General features: G+C 46.7%; 1 protein-coding gene across 1 annotated transcript in view; it reads right to left on the bottom strand.

Moving 5' to 3' along the window:
* The window catches only part of PARP8 (poly(ADP-ribose) polymerase family member 8), a 411775-nt gene that overhangs the window by 150054 nt on the left and 243448 nt on the right, over positions 1-18273 (bottom strand). The window lies entirely within an intron of this gene.

An 18273-nucleotide genomic window follows, 5' to 3' on the forward strand; every position in this document is an offset into this window, starting at 1 on the left:
CAACAGTGGGGAATCCTTTAGCGGACATACACACACACACACGCAGCTTAAGGCTATGTGCGCATGTTGCGTAAATACATGCAGTTACGCTGCGCTTTGTAGCACAGCGTAACTGCATGCGTCCTGCCTCCCCTGCACAGTCTATGGAGATTGTGCAGGGGCCGTGCGCACGTGGCGTTTTAGAGCGTAGCGCTTCGGCCTTCCGTGCGCTTTGCCTGCAGCTCCTGCTCTGTCTATGGGAGGAGCTGCAGGCAGAGCGCATGGAATCGGCTTCACTACGGACATTTCTGCAGCGATTTAAAGCGCACATGTGCTCTTCAGATCGCTGCAGAAATTTCTGCAGTGAACTGTACGCAACGTGCGCACATAGCCTTATACAGGATGGTCCAAAAGTAGGTGGACAGATAATAATAACATTTATTTTGGTTTATATATAAAATTATATTTACTAACACAAGCATAACATTGATAATTACATTTTATTCTGAACAATAATACAAACGCCCTTAACTTTTATCAACGCAGGTGCTCAAACTGTTTTCCATTACAATTTGCACAGATTTGCAGTCTGCCTCTTACGCTTCGACAACATTTTTGCACAAGTCTCTTGGGGTATTATATTCTTGGAATGCATCTCTTATGTAATTTTTCAAATGATTGACACTTTTTAGTGTTTGACTATAAACGTTGACCTTGAGTACTCCCCAAATGAAAAAAGCCATTGGGGTCAAGTGTGGTGAATGTGCCGGCCAATCAAGTGGGCCTCTTCGGCCAATCCATTTATTAGGAAATGTCTCAAAGATACTCGCGGACTACTCTTGAATACTTGTTGGAAATAAAGGTCATTTGAGTTAGGCTGGGGCTGTAACTGGGGAACAACTTGATTCATTAGAATTTTGAGATTCTTATTTCCTGTTCCATCAAAAAATATTGGTCCTAAAACATCAAAAGTTGAAATACCACCCCAAACATTGACACAAGGCTCACTTAGTTGTTGCTCTAATGTTAAATGCATGTTCTCATTATACCAGTAAATACAATTATGTCTGTAATATGGCCGGATAATTTAAAAGAAGCTTCATCACTCCACATAGTGTTATCTAAAATTACTGGATTTTCTTCAATTTTGTTAAGCATAACCTCACTAAATTGCAGCTGTCTGTCTGGATCATCCTCCAATAAACCATGAATTAGACGTGGAGGATAAGCTTTCCACCCAATAGATTTCAGGATTCGCATGATAGAAGGTCGTGAAATTTCCAATTCTAAAGAGACTCTTCTGGTGACTTTTTTGGACTCTGAACAAATGTTTCAGCTACAAATTGGTTATTATTTTCTGTACAGGCTGTTTTGGGTCGACCAGTTTTTGGAGCATTAAGGATTGAGTCAGTGACGTCGAATTTGTCACGAATGCGGTAAATGGTTTGTCTCTTTGGGGCTTGAGTACCAAATGTTTCAACCCAATTTGCTTCAACGGTTTCAGCATTTTGAGGTTTCCAATACTCTTTTGAAATCCATTTTCTTTGATCTGTATTTAAATTATTTGCCATTATGGGTTATCTGAATTATCTGAAAAGAAAACAGATTTGGGGGAGATTTATCTGTGAAAACTGGATCTGTGAAACGGACTCGGTTGCTCTTAGCAACCAATCAGATTCCACCTTTCATTTTCCAAAGAGTCTGTGAACAATGAAAAGTGGAATCTGATTGGTTGCTAAAGGCAACTGAGTCAGTTTCACTTTACACCATGTTTGATAAATCTCCCCCTTCATAACCCTATTACCCACACTGTCCACCTACTTTTGCACCACCCTGTATATTAGATGGAACATCTACATTTTGTGTCCCATAAAGAGGAAACACCGACATTTGTGGTTTTAAGATATTGACATGATGATCTCAATTACTGGATATATGAATAATTATGTAAGGGGTGGGCAGACCCCTTACAAGGAAGCACAGGTTTTCTCTGAAGTGGTTAATGCTGTCCCCATAGAAACTGTACAGGAGGGAGGAGGAGCCGGCAGCTTAGGGGGAAAGGAAGTGTGTGCTGAAGGCAGTTGTGTCTGGGACGGGAGAGAAGAAACAGCCAGGGGCAGAGTGTGGAGCTGAGTGGGCAGAAAGAAAGAAAGAAAGAAGGGAGCTGGAAGAACAGGGAAGCCGGAGAGAAAAGGAGCAGGCGGAACCTCATAGTGCGAAGCAGTCCCGGTGTGGGTCCGGGCTGTGGGTAGCCATAAGTGGGAGCCAGGTGAAGTGGAGTAGCCGGGCACATCCCCACTGGAGGAGACGTCAGGGCAGGCTTTCCCCAGCTAAGAAAAGAACGTGAAGTCATCTGTAACTGCTGGTTTTTGGAAAGAGTTGTGAAATAAAGAATGTCTTTTATTTGCATCGAACCATGCCTGGAGAGTGTTTATACGTTGGACGACATCTGCACCACCACACTCTGCCCCACCAAGACATCTCCCGTCCCGATAGTGACGGCGGAGCCAGGGGTAAGCCTGACAGAAGGGGCCACGACTACAAGCCCAGAGGCGCCCCTGGCACCCCGTTACATGTGGCGTAGTCGGCAGGATCCGGATCATATGCAAGGGGTCCCGCTCCAAGAAGAAGGAGATCAAGTGATGCTGAGGACACTGGATCCAGATTATTGGAAAAGAGTCCCGATCCCATGGTGGGAAGAGGAAGAAGTGCCTAAGGCGTTGGACCGGGCACAAGATGGCGGCAAGATGGCCGTTGTCTGTCAAAACACAGAATGCGCGCGCAGAATTGGCGCCAAAAGAAGAGCCTGGGGCTGGCCGGTGCCGAAAAAGAAGTTCGGAGTACTCCGCCCAAAGAGGGGAGGTGCCGGTCCCAGGGCACGAAGGAAGATATGTGAAGTGGGCGGTGTTCCAGAGAAAAAGAAGAACCGCCGCGTAGGGGTCGACCTGATGTGTGAGACTGGGGGTGGAGTATACCCAAGAGCGGGAAAAGTAAGCCCGCCTCCACTTCCTCCAGCATCTCCACTGACCCCGACGCCATTACCAGAAACGCTGACTCCGAGCAAGATGGAGACTCCAGGAAGACAGTAAGCTGCGGTAGCCGCACTAGTAGCGACTAGCCTGGGCAGAGGACGCCCGAAGCAGACTGCGGCTGCGGAAGGACCCACCCTTAACCTACCGGCTGTGCCAGGAGGACCGGAGCGGCCCACTACACAAGAGGCCGCACAGTGGCAACAGGAATTCGAGTGGGAGGAATGCCAGTACCGGCGGCGGTCGCAGCAAAGACCGGTGCTAGCTGAACTCTCCCACCCGAGACGCACATTGACCGTAGCTTTGGAAGTGATGCCCGGACCGAGCGCTGACCCGGAGAAGGGGACCCCGGCGGTGTTGGCTATCCACCAAAACCTGACCACTCATCCGGTCATCGTCATGGGCAGCCCTCAGCCGTCCCGTGCAGCGACCCCCTCACCCCCGTCGGGGGCAGAAGAGACCAAGCCGGAGACCGAGACGTTGGAGCAACCCGCCAACTACGAGCCCTTTCGGAGGCTGCGCCGGTTGCCCGGACAGTCCCTGTCGGAGTACGTGCAGGCCCAACGAGCCGAATGGCAACGTGCATACCATCCGGAGTGACTTTTCAAGACCGGAAGATGGCGGGCCTGTTTTTGTTCAACACCGGCGTTGTTTTGAGCCGGAAGAAGGTGTGTTGTTTGTAACCGTTCAAGTTGCTGAGCCCGGAAGAGAGCCTGATGCTGGACTGAGCCAGGGGCTCCCTCCGCGTTGTTAAGAAGATTTTTGCCGAGTTGTGTTCCTGCCAGCTAACGTCTAAGACCGGGAGTGCTGCAAAAGCCTCCGGGCAGAAACTCCACTAAGACCGGGAGTGCCTGCCGACGGCCTCCGGGCACGACTAAGACCGGGAGCTTCCAGGAGGAACTCCGGGCGCTGGACTGGTGTGCCCTTGCGGGTGCCCTCAGGTGAACATGTTCGCAGTTTCATTAAAATGACTTTGTTTAGTTTTAAAATGTGATTTTAGATTTGTGCCTTGCCGGGAGGCTTAGGCTTAAAGAGGGGAGGTATGTAAGGGGTGGGCAGACCCCTTACAAGGAAGCACAGGTTTTCTCTGAAGTGGTTAATGCTGTCCCCATAGAAACTGTACAGGAGGGAGGAGGAGCCTGCAGCTTAGGGGGAAAGGAAGTGTGTGCTGAAGGCAGTTGTGTCTGGGACGGGAGAGAAGAAACAGCCAGGGGCAGAGTGTGGAGCTGAGTGGGCAGAAAGAAAGAAAGAAAGAAGGGAGCTGGAAGAACAGGGAAGCCGGAGAGAAAAGGAGCGGGCGGAACCTCATAGTGCGAAGCAGTCCCGGTGTGGGTCCGGGCTGTGGGTAGCCATAAGTGGGAGCCAGGTGAAGTAGAGTAGCCGGGCACATCCCCACTGGAGGAGACGTCAGGGCAGGCTTTCCCCAGCTAAGAAAAGAACATGAAGTCATCTGTAACTGACGGTTTTTGGAAAGAGTTGTGAAATAAAGAATGTCTTTTATTTGCATCGAACCATGCCTGGAGAGTGTTTATACGTCGGACGACATCTGCACCACCACACTCTGCCCCACCAAGACATCTAACGTCCCGATAGTGACGGCGGAGCCAGGGGTAAGCCTGACAGAAGGGGCCACGACTACAAGCCCAGAGGCGCCCCTGGCACCCCGTTACAGGCACACGGACAGTGATTGACACATTAATATGTGAGCCCATACAGAACACCGAGATTTGAAGTCCTAGAACAACGGTGCATTAATTGTACATACAGTAATATATACTAACTATAAAGACTGTAAAAGATATTCCCATTTATGGTGCTGGTATGTTTTCTGGTCCTAGAACAATGGTGCATTGATATTTAAGTCGTGGAGCAATGAAACACTAATTTGGGAGGTCCTAGAATAATATTGTACCATTGTACTGCAATTACGGGTGCAACGAGTTTTTGAGTCTCAAACCAATGCAACAACCAAAATTTGAGATCCCAAATGTCCAAAACACTCATTTCCCCATATCCGTGCAGTCTACGCAGGCTACCAATCACCCAACGAATTAGCAAAATCTTCTTTCATCAGGTGAAATCATCTTCTCGGCAGCACATTGTCCTGCATAAACAAGACTTGTGCTGCAGAGAACAATGGCAGCCTATGCACAGTGAATGAGTAAAGTACAGTACCCATTTGAAGCATGGTCTGCCTTGGTTAAACAGGTTATTAAACTACTGCTGATCAGTGAATATTTCAACTCCACAAAATTGGTTAAACACAATGTAACGTAAAGATAATGGTTCAATGATACAGACAAATCAAAGGTTATCATGATAATATGTAGCAGAAAGTTATGTCAATTAAGAAAATTAAGATAACGGAACATTGTACAAGCCAATGACCAATGTCAAGTTAGGTGTTAAATTAAACTTTTTTTAAGTCATGGTAACTTTCGTTACATCTGTATACATCCCCGAACAATAGTGCACTAACATCTGAGGTCAGTACACACTAAAATATGGACTTTAAACTATGGAGCACTGGATTTCAGGATCCTATAACATTTTTACACTACTGAATGAGGTCCTCCTGAGAAATTTACATATCTACAGGGAAGACCAAGGCATTGGCTGCCATATACAGATAAGAGACCCTGTGTAAGAACAATATATGGGCCTTTTGCAGCCCAAACAATCATCAAAATGCATTATTCCCCATCTGGTTTGAAGTTAAAATGTGCCCCTTTATATTTTTGGCCGATGGGCAGCTGCACAGACTTCACTTATGATATGTCCACCCCTGGAATTGGGTCAATATTAAAGTTTAGGGTCTTGGAAAAATGGTCCAAAGGTCCTATGTTGTACGTACAACATAGTACATTGTACAAAAGTCAAGTCAATCTATCCAGAGGAATCTTGTTCCTGCAAGACAACGCCTCCGCTCACACTTCACAAGCAACCACGGCAAAACTGGCAGCTGGGCTTCCAGCTGGTTGACCACCCACCTTATTCATCAGATCTAGCTCCCTCTGACTATCATCTGTTTTAACCTGAAGAAATATCTTAAGGGTACCAAATTTGACACCATTTCTGATGCCATGGCTGCTACGGATGCCTGGTTTGAGGCACAACCAAAATCCTTCTTTTTGCTAGGCTTACAGAACTTGGAATACCGATGTAAGAACTGTGTTGACATCAGTGGAGAGTATGTGGAATAAATGTAAAGTTTCACCATCCTATCTCGTTGCTTTTTGGGTAAAGCTAAATACTTATCAGCAGCCCCTCGTATACCTACATTTTAATTTCACAATAATTGAACACAGATTTTCAAGGTGTCACACTGACATTTGAGCCTTAAGCAGGCTTTACACGTTGCGACATCGGCAACGAGATATCGTCGGGGTCACGTCGTTAATGACACACATCCGGCGCCGTTACCGTCATCGCAGCGTGTAATGCAAATGAGCGACGATCAACGAGCACAAAAACGTCAAAAATCGTTGCTCGTTGTCACGTCGCTCATTTCCATAATATTGCTGCAGCGACAGGTACGATGTTGTTTGTCGTTCCTGCTGCAGCACACATCGCTGTGTGTGACACCACAGGAGCGACAAACATCTCCTTACCTGCCTCCACCGGAAAAGGAGGAAGGAAGGAGGTGGACGGCATGTTCCAGTCGCTCATCTCCGCCCCTCCTTCTCTACTGGGCGGCGGTTCAGTGATGCTGCTGTGACGTCCCTGTGAAGCTGAACGAACCGCCCACTTAGAAAGGAGGCGGATCGCCGGTCACAGCGACGTCGCAGGGCAGGTAAGTGCGTGTGACGCTGCCATAGCGATAATGTTCGCTATGGCAGCGATCACCACATATCGGCAGTACGACGGCTAGCGATGTCGCAACGTGTAAAGCCCACTTTAGAATAAAGGGTTCAGCCCTAGGCCCCCACCCCTTGTACCTTATACTGCCCCTATTGGACAAACCATGAATAGATTCAGTTTTCAGTACCAGCTACAGAATATGCTGATGACGCCAATTACATCGTCCCCTGACATCACCCCTTGCATTCCTTTTTACAATTTACCTTTTGTGCTTTCCCTATTTCCTCATAGATTGTAAGCTTGAGAGCAGGAACCTCACTCCTCTACCGTGTTTCTCCAAAAATAAGACACTGTCATATTATTTTTGCCCTGAAAATGCGCTAAGGCAGTTGGGGGTAAATTTATCCCCCAGAAAAGCAGACCCCCTTCCCAGGAGAATCATACTTACTAGATCTCAAATGTCTGCGTGGCTCCCAAGTCCTTCTGCGATCTTCAGTGGGCGCTCCAAGCAGGTATACTTCACACCGTCCTCCCCTGCTTCTGGTTGACACACTCAATACATCAGATCGCACACACACACTCATACTCATAGACACAAGCATCAGATTATACACACACGCACCAGATCTCACACACACACACACACACACACACACACAATCCCACATCAGATTGCATACACACACTTACCACATCTGGCGATACCGAATACCTTTGGCTGGCAGGGGAAGATGGGACGCAGTACTGTGGAGCACGAGGACCTGTGGTGGAACACGTAGAGGACCTGCGGTGGAACATATCGATACATTCCACCACAGGACCTTCATACGTTCCACTACAGGTCCTCGTGCTCCACTGCAATGCGTCCCAGGTTCCACTGCCAGTCAGAAACAAATGGTATCGCCGGATGTGGTAAGTGTGTGTGTGCGATCTGATGTGTGTGGGTGTGCAATCTGATGTGTGTGGGTGTGCCATCTGATGTGTGTGGGTGTGCCATCTGATGTGTGCGCAATCTGATGTGTGTTGGTGTGCGATCTGATGTGTGTGGATATGCAATGTGATGTGTGTGGGTGTGCCTTCCACCGCAGGTCCTTAATGCACTCCACTTCAAGTCCTTCCATTCAGCATCTGGTGAATATGATTGCGGGGTCTTTTGTCTTTGTTCTCTCTTTTGGGGGTGCCCGCTTTCTAAAATGAAGAGTCCTGCTGTTTTCTTTAGCTTTTTTAGCTGCATGAACACTTCATTATTGAACCGCGATTAGGGCTTATTTTTGGGATAGGGCTTATATTTAACCTCATAACGACGGCCGTACGACTTAAAGCGGCGGCAAAACAGGGTACTTATTCTGTTCCGCCGCTTTAAAGCGGCGGCCCGAAAAAGCCCTGTAGCGCCCCCCAGCGACCGAAAATCTCGGGGGTTTCAGCTACCGAGGGTAGCTGAGACCCCCCAGATTATGAATCGGGGTGTTTTTTTTGGACCCCGACCATGTGATCGCCGGTATACACCGTATACCGACGAACACATGAAAAAAAAAGAAATGGCCGGTAAAACTGATTTCTTTTTCATCTGACATGATCAAACATGTCAGATGAGAAAGAAATCTAAACCCCTAGTGCCCCCAAAGCCCCCGGTACCGGAGAGTCCCCCCACCCCCACCCCTACCCCCACCGGACATCCAAAATGGCGCCGAAGCGCACAGAAAACTGCAGCCGCCGCCGGCTCTGCAGTCATTTCCCTCCGATCTGAAATGATCAAACATTTCAGATCGGAGGGAAATGTCCTCCCCCTGACCCCTCCTCCGGTACACCGGAGATCTCTGGTCCCCGGAGCCCCCTCCGGTCTCCAGAGCCGCCTCCCCCCTCCCCCCTCCGGAGCGTGGAAAATGGCGGCGCCGCGCGGCCGCATTCATTCTGCTGTTTCTGCCGCATGTGACACGTCACATGCGACAGAAAGGTGCCCCCAAGTCCCAAGGTGCCCCCAAGTCCCCAGGTCCCGCTAGGTCACCCCCCCCAACCCCAGCCCCCGGTCATACGTTACCTGTCTGGTGATCCGTCCCGCGATCACGCCGCCTCCTTCTTGAATGCTGGCGGCGCATGCGCAGACAGCGGCTGTCAGCTGGATCCCTGGGACGCTGACGTCGCTGCTGCACAGGCTCTCCACTGTGGACCGGGGGAGAGTGAGTGCAGTAATCAGCAGTCTCTCCATGTGAGGAGTGTGGTCCTCACATGGAGAGACTGCTGTTCCAGAAAATGGGGGGTACGTTCTGTGAGCGTGCCCCTCATATTCTGGAATGAGGTTACTGCAGGTCACTCTGCCCTAAGTTGGACCGGGGCAGTGTGAGTGCAGTAATTCTCACATTACTGCACCCACACTGCTCATGGAGAGCTTGCTCTTCCAGAAAATGGGGGATACGTTCCCTGAACGTGCCCTCCATATTCTAGAAGATCCAGAGTCGCCGAGGGACCTCCAAAATGGATTACAGCGACCGGAATTTCTTTATTTTCAATAAATTGGGGAAAGAGGAATGTTTCGGGGAGTGTTTTTTCAAATAAATTTTTTTTTGTCTTTATTTTTTTCTATTACTTACTGGGTTAGTGATGTCGGGTATCTGTTCAGATGCCGTGACATCACTAACCCCAGGGCTTGATGCCAGGTGACATTACAGCTGGTATCAACCCCATATATTACCCCGTCTGCCACCGCACCAGGGCGCGGGATGAGCTGGGGCGAAGCGCCAGGATTGGCGCATCTAATGGATGCGCCACTTCTGGGGCGGCTGCGGCCTGCTATTTTTAGGCTGGGAAGAGTCCAATAACCATGGCTCTTCCCACCCTGAGAATACCAGACCCCAGCTGTCCGCTTCACCTTGGCTGGTGATCTAATTTGGGGGGGACCCCACGTTTTTTTTTTTTTTAAAAAAACGCCTGGGGAGCCCTCCAAATTGATCACCAGACAAGGTGAAGCTGTCAGCTGTGGTTTGCAGGCTACAGCTGTCTGCTTTACCCTAGCTGGCTATCAAAAATAGGGGGGACCCCACGTCGTTTATTTTAATTATTAATTTTTTGGGGGGCTAAATACAAGGCTAGGCACCCTTTAGTGCCACATGAAAGGCACTAAAGGGCGCCAGCTTAGAATATGCAGGGGGTGGGACGTTATATATGTTTGACATGTATCCATTCATCCATTGTAGCATTTTAGGCTGTGCGCCCATAATCGGGATTTGCAGCGTTTTGGGCACAGAGTGTGTCCATAGTGTGTCCCTGTGTCCATAGCGCTGCATTGTGCAGTAGAAGCACAGTGGAAGGATTTTTAGAAATCCCATGCCCAATGTGCTTGCCCAATGTGCTTCTTTTCTCCGCAGCATAAACCGACCTGTGGCGCAGCTTCCCGAGCCTCAGCATGTCAATTTATGCTGCGGAGATGAGTGTTCTCTGCAGGTAGCATAGAGCTCCACAGCGGCCTGAACCCAAATCGTGGGCATGGCCAGCTGCGTTCTCCCGTGGACAACACTCACATCTCTGCAGGAGGCTGACACTGTGTACTAGACGCCGTGTCGCTGGATCATGGCCACATAGCCTAAAAGTGAGACATTTGTTGCTACAGCAACATTTTTGTGAAGTACCTGTGGATTCAAAATGCTTACTATACTCCTGAATAAAATCCAGTTTCCAAAATGGGGTCACTTGTGGGGGGTTTCTAATGTATAGGTACCCAAGGGGCCCTGCAAATGTGACATGGTGCCCGCAATTTATTTCAACTTTTCCAGAATTCAAATGGTGCTCCTTCCATTCCAAGCCCTCCCATTTATCCAAACAGAGGTTTTTGGCCACATGTGGGGTATCCCTGTGCTCATAAGACAATGGATAACAACCTGTGGGGTCCACGTTTTGTTGTTGCCTCTTGAAAAAGTGAGAAATTTGATGCTGAAGCAACATTTTTGTGAAAAAAATGAAAATTTTCAATATGGCAACCTAAGCTTATCAAATTCTGTGAAGTATTCGTGGATTCAAACTGCTCACTATACACCTAGATAAAAGCCTTGAGGTGTCTTGTTTCCAGAATGGAGTCACTTGTGGGGGACCGCCACTGTTTAGGCACCTCAGGGGCTCTCCAAATGCAACCTGGCGCCCGCTATTGATTCCAGCCAATTTTGCAGTCAAATGGCAATCCTTCCCTTCCGAGCCCTGCCATGCGCCCAAACAGTTGATTTCCACCACATATAAGGTATCGCCAAACTCAGGAGAAATTGCACAATAAATGTTATGCTGAATTTTTTCCTTTTTCTCTTGTAAAAAAAAAATCTACCTGGTTGAAATAACAATTTTGTGGTAAAATTTTTTTTTTTTTTTCATGGCTCAACGTTATAAAATTCTGTGAAGCACCTGGGGGTTCAGGGTACTCACCAAACATCTAGATAAATTCCTTGAGGGGCCTAGTTTCCAAAATGGGGTCACTTGTGCGGGGTTTCTGCTGTTTAGGTACCTTAGGGGTCCTCCAAATGTGACATGGTGCCCGCAATCTTTTTCAGCCAAATTTCCTTTCCAAAATTCAAATATTGCTCCTTTCGTTCCAAGCCCTCCCATTTGTCCAAACAAAGGTTTCAGACCACATGTGAGGTATCACCGCGCTCATAAAAAAGTGGTTAACAAACTTTGAGGTCAAATTTTTGGAATTACCTCTTGAAAAAGTGAGAAAATTGATGCTAAAGCAACATTTTTGAGAAAATTATTAAAATTTTCGATATGACAACGTAACGTTAACAAAATCTGTGAAGTACCTGTGGATCCAAAATGCTCACTATACCCCTAGATAGAAGCCTTGAGGGGTCTATTTTCTAAAATGGTGTCACTTGTGAGGGGTTTCTTCTGTTTAGGTACCTTAGCGGACCTGTAAATGCAACATGGTGCCCGCAATCTATTTCAGCCAAATTTGCTTTCCAAAATTCAAATATTGCTCCTTTTGTTCCGAGCCCTCCCATTTGTCCAAACAGAGGTTTCTGACCACATGTGGGGTATCGGCGCACTCATAAGAAAGTGGGGAACAAGTTTTGGGGTCCATTTTGTTGTGCTATTTCTTCTAAAAGTGAATAAATTTGGGTTAGAGCAACATTTTTAGGTAAAATTTAATTTTTGCTTTTTTTCATTCCACATTGCTTTTGTTCATGTGAAGCACCTGAAGGGTTAATAAACTTCTTGAATGTGGTTTTGAGTACTTTGGGGGGTGCAAAAATGGTTTTGTAAATTTTGATGTAAAAATGAGAAATCGCTGATAAACTTTGAACCCCTCTAACTTCCTAACAAAAAAAAATTTTGTTTCCAAAATTGTGCTGATGTAAAGTAGACATGTGGGAAATGTTATTTATTAACTATTTTGTGTCACAGAAATCTCTGGTTTAACGATATAAAAATTCAAAAGTTGAAAATTGCTAAATTTTCAAAATTTTTGCCAAAATTCATTTTTTTTCATAAATAAACGCAAAAAATATTGTCCTAAATTTGGTACTAACATGAAGTCCAATATGTGACGAAAAAACAATCTCAGAATCACCGGGATCCGTTGAAGCGTTCCAGAGTTATAACCTCATGAAGTGACACTGGTCAGAATTGCAAAATTTGGTCTGGTCATTAAGGTGAAAATTAGCTCCGTCACTAAAGGGTTAAACCTTACACCAAAATGCTGAAAACCCCTGCTAGGGCTTATTTTCGGGATAGGGCTTATTTTTGGAGAAACACAGCATATGTTGAATTATGTGTTACTCTGTTATGTCTTTTTGTCTGTACAAGTTATTCTCTGAATTGTAAAGTGTTGTAGAATATCTTGGCTACATTTGAATGACACCCAACTGCAGAAATTGTTTTACTCCAAAATAACTGGAATTAAGGAAAAAAGAAAATGCTCTTAGCGTCCTTATCCTTTAATGTACAGTGTCTTGTGTAAGTTTTGGCACTTGCCATATCTTGAAAAGAGGGATCCAAATCTTGTATTAATGGCCCACGATGAAATCAATTTCAAGGTGTGCTGGTGACATTAGAAAGGAATATGAACGCTTTTCGTGCTTCATAGTGACAGCACACGGAGAGTAATAAATTGCCAGATTACTTCAGCCCAGTGGAGCAAGTAAAAAATATATATATACCGTACCTTCAGCCGTGTTTTTCATTGTGATTGATTATAGACAATTCAGACTTAATGCTATTTTAAGGACAGACTGATAGTGAGACCTTCATCTGTAGGAAATAAAATGGACTTCGGAGTACCCAAGTGATGGGGCAGGGGATGGCCAGTGGCTATTCTTATATCACAGCTGATCTGGCGTTATTGTACAACACTGGCTCTAACAGAAGGGCACGGTCCATGCAAAATTTTCTTGCTTAAAGGGGTTGTCCGGTCTAAATCCACAAGTCTGCAGTCACTCTATGGGGTACTTTGCACGTTGCAACATCGCTACTGCGATATCGTCGGGGTCAAATTGAAAGTGACGCACATCTGGCGTCGGTAACGACGTCGCAACGTGTAAAGCCTAGATGCGCCGATAAACGATCGCAAAAGTGTCGAAAATCGGTGATCTGTGTAGCGTCGATCATTTTCATAATGTCGCACCAATAGGAGATACGATGTTGTTCCTCGTTCCTGCGGCAGCACACATCGCTGTGTGTGAAGCCGCAGGAGCGAGGAACATCTCCTTACCTGCCTCCACCGGCTATGCGGAAGGAAGGAGGTGGGTGGGATGTTTACGTCCCGCTCATCTACGCCCCTCCGCTTCTATTGGCCGCCTGCCCTGTGACATCGCTATGATGCCGCATGACCCGCCCCCTTAGGAAGGAGGCGGGTCACCGGCCAGAGTAACGTCGCAGGACAGGTAAGTGCGTGTGAAGCTGCCGTAGCGATAATGTTCGCTATGGCAGCTATCACAAGATATCGCATGTGCAACGGGGGCGGGGACTATCACGCTCGGCATCCCTAGCCGATGCTAGCGATGTCGCAGCGTGCAAAGTACCCCTGTGTGTCACTCTATGTGTCTGCAGACTTGGTGCCACTATGTACTGTGCAGATTCTCCAGTGTCAGCACCAGAAACGCCAGTCACGGGACCGCAAGCGTCCCGGCCAGAATCCAATAAATTCTTTCTGGCCTTGTGCAACACACTTGCATTGAGTGAGACCGGAAACTGTTTAGCCTGCTTCTGGTTGGGAGCATGCATATGGCACACTTTCAATCTCCGCTTCCACCAGAGAATCCTCACAACGTGCATTACGTACGATGTGAGGATTCATGAGTCTGCAATCCAAAAAAGAAACTGCACACTTGTCATTACAGAACGAACAACCCTTTCAAAGGTGCTCAAAAGCATTTATGTACCATTTTATGTTATAAGTAAAAGTAAATTATTTTGGCCTTCATGTGTATTTAATAAGGAATTGAGATGAGCGAACCCAAGGTTCGGTGTTCGCTACCGAACACAGACTTTTCCCAAAAAAGTTTGGGTCTGGAGTTTGGGTAATTTACGTATGCAAACCACTCCAGCAAGCATCGCTGTGTTCGGGTACACTCGGTGTGCAGCCCACAGCGGCCGTCTGAGTCCCCTAACAGAGTGTAAAAAAAAATAAATTTAAAAAATGGCATACGGTCCCCCATATTTTGATGCCCAGCACAGATAAAGCCAATGGCTACAGGCTGCAGCCCCCAGCTGTGCACGTTATCTTTTTTTAATTATTTAAATAAATAATGTAAAAAAACGACGTGCAGTCACCCCCAATTTTGATACTCAGCTTAAAATAAAGCCGAAAGTTTGGGGCTGGTATTCTTAGGCTGACGAGGCCCATGGTTATTGGGCCCACTATAACCAAGAAAAATAATCCCTAAGGATCAAAACTACCAGTTAACCAAAAAATAATTCCCTATTAAGATAACTTAATAAAGATATTTTTTATCTTAATTTTAAAAACTGTTAAAATAGTGCACAAAAATAGCCACTCAGAGGTGGATCAGTGTTGAGAGGTGCGCCAACCACGAATATTCAGAGGAGGGTTATGTTCTCAACAGGCTAGCACTCTCCCGGTTACACTTTCCACTGCCTGTTAACACCCTAATACTCGGTGACCCCGCTCCTCGTCGGCTGTCCCTCACTGACCCTATCATCCACTATAAACTACCACCATCATCACATAAAGTGCCAGTGTAGTGTGCAGGTCAGCTAAAGGTCAGATTCCTGTGCTTTAAGTCAATAAATACTACAACCACTGGGAACGAATGATCATACAACTAGTGTGGATGAATCTCCAATCAGAAAACCAATTTCATTTGAATATCAGTGGATTAAGCATCTCACAAAGAATACTCCATGCATATAGATATTAGCAAATATATAAATATTATCTGCTAGCACATATATACATATATATAGCTGCTCCCTACACACAATAAATCAAATGCAATACTCATCTCAACGCGTTTCTCCCTCACGATGTCTGGGGGTTCATCAGGAGATGTTTTCTTTAAACTGGCCACACAGTGAAAGTCCGGATATAATGACCGATGGAGTCACAAGTGACCTCAAAATTGAAATCTCTTCCCGGATGGTGTCAGATGCAAAGTCTCACCATAAATTACACCACCACCACTTATATAGCCTCCTCCAGCCCTGAACAACAATGTTCCGCATCTGGAAACTCACCAGTCCACATGATTCAGGACGTATCTGTGCCGCCCTGGCAAAAACCAGGGTGTCACAGAGGTCTGCATCTTTTTTTGGTGCAGATCTCACTCTCCCTTGGGGAGTTTCCCACACCGATACACACCAGCCAATCAGGCCCCACTCACCCCCTCCCCAGGAAAAGGGAGGGGGGGCGAGAGGAGCTTAGAAAGAGCAGAGCAGAGTTTGAGCTGTAGTCAGTCTGCAGGAGGAGAGAGGTCTGGAAGCAGCCCCTGTGAGGAGCTAGGAAAAGTGTCAGTAAGGGCCTCAGGAATAAGCCAGCCACTTGTGGGACTCGAAGTGGACCGGGAGAGGGTAGTGGCCCCCCCGGTGCCGACTTTCGGGACCCAGTTCGGACCTGTCTACAAAGCAGACACAGACATCAGGCAGGAGAACAACATCTGAATTACACGCAAGGGTGTGGGACCCGTCCTCACAGCATCTGTGGGCACCCGTTACCAGCAATTTGGTTTACAAAAGACTCTGAGTATTTCTTCCATCTGCATTCCTGACCCTCCACATCACTCCAGCTTCATTCAGCACCACGATAACCGAACTGTGAGTGTACTATTCCCTGCAATCCCTGCCACCACCACAACTCCCAACTGGGCCCCGGGACTACACCTCCCCTACCCGTGGAGGGGATTCCACCTTGCTGCCCCACACCATCAGTCCCGGGTACGGTCCCCAGAGGCAGCGGCGGTGCCACCATCTCATCACCGCAACCCACGGGTGGCGTCACGGACAATCTCCCTTACCTAATCCCCTTTTTGCTGTGGAGCCTGGGATCACAGACCGGGTCACGCCACCGTGATACTCACAGAAGTGACCCCTTGGCCCGGATCTGAGTATCCCTTATCCCTGGGCGACACAAATCCACCATTTCTTTGAGATCTCTCCCGAACGGGACCTTTATGAAGTCATACAGGAAATGAGGACTACCCATAATCCTATGCTCATACAGGGCCATAAACGTCATACCGGAAGTATTGTCATGTGGGACGGATACTGCGCCCCACAGACATCAAATCCTCCTACAGTATTAAACCGGAAGTGACGTTACATGGACCGCAGTTTAATTAAATAATCTTATACCGGTCACAAACCACTACAAAAAGACACTGTGAAGGACAAGGGGGGCTACAGGGAGGTGCTAGCTTCAGGGTATTTTTAATTATGATAATAATAGCAATAACGGCAATATAAATTTATCACCAAACAATAAAATGCTCGTCCTATCTGGACAATAAGCTTTTATCAACATTCCTGTCAAGGCTTTTTTATATATACAATCAGAAAGTGGATATACTGTATATGTGTAGGCGATACCGATTATAAAAACAGAGCATATCTGGTAAAGAGGATACTGTTCAAAGAAACAGCCCGCTCAAATAAAGCTAGTAAAATTAAACTGCTCATTTATCCCATCAGGACTCATACTCCGCAAAAGGTAGATTCATCTAGTCTCCCTCTGGAGAATTGTTCTATTCCAGTGAACTGACCTCTCATGCTTATGCTACATAAGCAATGATGGTTGACCTTAGGGAGACCAACATCCAACACCACGGAGACACCATCACGTGTTTCTCAACGCAGTGATTCTAGAGCAATGCCCCCTGGGAAATATTCAAAACAAGAAAGCCTGCGGAGACACCATCACGTTTCTCAACGCTGGCAGGAAACTAACCAGGTCTTTCACCGGGAAGAAACAAACACGGGAAGGGCAGTCTCCAGTCAAGGAGACCACCTATGCCAAACATGGTATCCATCCACAGACAGCTGTTTCGGGGTATTTGCCCCTCATCAGTGTGGAGTAGGAACCTGGCTAGCGGGAGCATTGCGTAGTAGAAGACTACATAAGCAAGGATGGTTGATCTTAGGGAGACCAACATTCAACACTGCGGAGATACCATCACTCTCTCATAATTATGGACAGTCTCAACTACCTTAAATAAAACACTTTTGATGTCCCCATTAGGTTGCTGGACCACATGTCGGGCTAGTAATGTGTCCCTTTTATGTAAAATGTCTCCAATGTGTTCACCGATCCTAACCCTTAGCTCTCTCTTGGTCTTACCAACATAATTTTTTGGACATTGACAGGTACAGTGCCTTGCGAAAGTATTCGGCCCCCTTTAATTTTTCACCCTTTTCCCACATTTCAGGCTTCAAGCAAAGATAAAAATTTAAATTGTATGGTGAAGAATCAACAACAAGTGGGACACAATTGTGAAGTTGAACGAAATGTATTGCTTATTTTAAACTTTTATAACAAATAATAAACTGAAAAGTGGGGCGTGCAATATTATTCGGCCCCTTTAAGTTAATACTTTTTAGTGCCACCTTTTGCTGCGATTACAGCTGCAAGTCGCTTGGGGTATGTCTCTATCAGTTTTGTACATCGAGAGACTGAAATTCTTGCCCATTCTTCCTTTGCAAACAGCTCGAGCTGAGTGAGGTTGGATGGAGAGCGTTTGTGAACAGCAGTTTTCAGCTCTTTCCACAGATTCTCGATTGGATTCAGGTCTGGACTGTGACTTGGCCATTCTAACACCAGGATACGTTTATTTGTGAACCATTCCATTGTAGATTTTGCTTTATGTTTGGGATCATTGTCTTGTTGAAAGACAAATCTCCGTCCCAGTCTCAGGTCTTTTGCAGACTCCAAAAGGTTTTCTTCAAGAATGGTCCTGTACTTGGCTCCATCCATCTTCCCAGCAATTTTAGCCATCTTCCCTGACCCTGCTGAAGAAAAGCAGGCCCATACAATGAT

The sequence above is a fragment of the Anomaloglossus baeobatrachus genome, chromosome 1 (assembly GCF_048569485.1).
Source record: "Anomaloglossus baeobatrachus isolate aAnoBae1 chromosome 1, aAnoBae1.hap1, whole genome shotgun sequence".
NCBI classification, from domain to species: domain Eukaryota; kingdom Metazoa; phylum Chordata; class Amphibia; order Anura; family Aromobatidae; genus Anomaloglossus; species Anomaloglossus baeobatrachus.